We start from the raw sequence: 2522 nt of genomic DNA, 5'->3' as shown, positions 1-2522 counted from the left end.
CGGACCCTAACAAACACTCCGGAGCCAACACCTCGGTCCCTGCACGGGACGAACCTAGGTCCCGCTCGGCGTCAGTCCCCAGACAGACCCTCCTGAGCCTGCCTCGCGGCCACGGCACGCACCTAGCCTGGGGCCTCCCCTGGTGCACGGCGCCGTCCAACGCCGCCGAGCCGACATCTCCTTCCCTGCACGGGTCGCGGCTGCGGGAAGCACTTGCTGAAGACACCGGTAAATGCGCCTGTGCCTACCCCTCGGGCGCAGCGCTGAACCAGTCGAGGTCCTGCCCTTGGGAGCTACCTCAACACGTCCTCCTGAGGCCACCCCTCGCTCTCTGCCCTGAAGCCGTGTGCGTGCTGCCCACGGTCAGACCTCGGGAAACCCTCCTGAGGGCGCATCTCGGTCCCTGCACAGAGACAGGATGGGCCGTGCCCTCGTTCAATCACCCGGGGAACACTGCTGAGCCCGCATCTTGGTCCCCGCGCTGAACCTGTCCGGGATCCTACCCCCAGGAAATACTCCTGAAGCTGCATCTCAGTCCCTGTCCTGAACTGGTCTAGGCCTGGCCTTTGTTTGATTCGCCCAGCACAGACTCCTGAGGCCCCATCTCTGTGCCTGCCCTGAATGAGTCTGGGTCCCGCCCACGGCCCGGCGACCACAAACACTCCTGAGCCCACCGCCCCGTGCCTGCACCGAACCAGGCTGGCTCCTTCCTGTCCTTGGGCAAGACCCTGACAAACACTCCTGAGCCACCGCCCGATGCCTGCACTGAAGCAGGCTGGCTCCTGCTTTCGTTCAAGCACCTGGCAAAGAAACCACCGGGAGCCTCCAGCTCGCTCCCTACCCGCCCACTTCGCTGTGTCCTGCCCTTGGTCCCTCGCCAGGACAAAGCCCTGATCCCGCAGTTCACTCCCGGCACTGAACCCGCCTCGGGGGCTTGGCGTGCTTCAAGACCCCGAGAAACACATCGGGGTCGGCGCACGGAAGAAGCAGTCTAGAGCCTGCCCTTCTTGGAGTCCCGCGACACACGCTCCTGAGCCCACAGCTGCGTGCCCACCCTGAACTCGGATGGATGCTGCTCTTGGGCAACCCTCCCCTCCTCCAACACAAAATGCACCTCCCTGCGTGTCCATCTTGGTCCCTCCACTCAATCTCGGTGGTTTCTGCCTCTGGCCAAGGCCCCCAACAAACAATCCTGAGTCGAAATTGGCTCCCTGTCCCCGAACGACGGTGAGTCCTCCCCTTGTTCAAACCCCCGGGAAACACTGCTGCGCCCTCACCTCAAGCGCAGCCTAAAATCAGGCTGAGTCCCGCCCATTCTCAGGCGCCCGTGTAAACTCCTGAGCCCAGTCTCGGTCACTGAACGTAACCAGTCGAGGTCCTGCCCTTTGCGTGCCCCTAGCACAGTCTACCGACCCCACCTCCCGGTCCCTGCAGTCACGCGACCGTTCCTGGGACTTTGCACAGTCGAGTCCCGGGAACATAATCTTGAGCGTGCGTCTCAGGCCCTGCCCCGAAGCAGGCTGGGTCCTTCCCACGATCAAGCCCCGAGAAGCATTCCTGAGCCCACATCGGGTTCCCCGCCCTCAATCAGGCTAGGTCCTGCCCTTGGACCGACATCCGGCAAACACTCCTGAGCCGGCATGGGTCGCTGCCTTCCACGGGGCGCTGCCCGGCGCTTCTTCCGGACCCTAACAAACACTCCGGAGCCAACACCTCGGTCCCTGCACGGGACGAGCCTAGGTCCCGCTCGGCGTCAGTCCCCAGACTGACCCACCTGAGCCTGCCTCGCGGCCACGGCACGCACCTAGCCTGGGGCCTCCCCTGGTGCACGGCGCCGTCCAACGCCGCCGAGCCAACATCTCCTTCCCTGCACGGGTCGCGGCTGCGGGAAGCACTTGCTGAAGACACCGGCAAATGCGCCTGTGCCTACCCCTCGGGCGCAGCGCTGAACCAGTCGAGGTCCTGCCCTTGGGAGCAACCTCAACACGTCCTCCTGAGGCCACCCCTCGCTCTCTGCCCTGAAGCCGTGTGCGTGCTGCCCACGGTCAGACCTCGAGAAACCCTCCTGAGGGCGCATCTCGGTCCCTGCACAGAGACAGGATGGGCCGTGCCCTCGTTCAATCACCCGGGGAACACTGCTGAGCCCGCATCTTGGTCCCCGCGCTGAAACTGTCCGGGATCCTACCCCCAGGAAATACTCCTGAAGCTGCATCTCGGTCCCTGTCCTGAACTGGTCTAGGTCTGGCCTTTGTTTGATTCGCCCAGCACAGAGTCCTGAGCCCCCATCTCTGTGCCTGCCCTGAAGGAGGCTGGGTCCCGCCCACGGCCAGGCGACGACAAACACTCCTGAGCCCCCCGCCCCTTGCCTGCACAGAACCAGGCTGGCTCTTTCCTGTCCTTGGGCAAGACCCTGACAAACACTCCTGAGCCCACCGCCCGATGCCTGCACTGAAGCAGGCTGGCTCCTGCCTTCGTTCAAGCACCTGGCAAAGAAACCACCGGGAGCCTCCAGCTCGCTCCCT

The sequence above is a fragment of the Bos taurus genome, chromosome Y (genome assembly GCF_002263795.3).
Source record: "Bos taurus isolate L1 Dominette 01449 registration number 42190680 breed Hereford chromosome Y, ARS-UCD2.0, whole genome shotgun sequence".
Lineage (NCBI taxonomy): Eukaryota > Metazoa > Chordata > Mammalia > Artiodactyla > Bovidae > Bos > Bos taurus.
The sequence above is the reverse complement of the archived record's forward strand: the minus strand, read 5'-3'. Positions refer to the sequence as shown.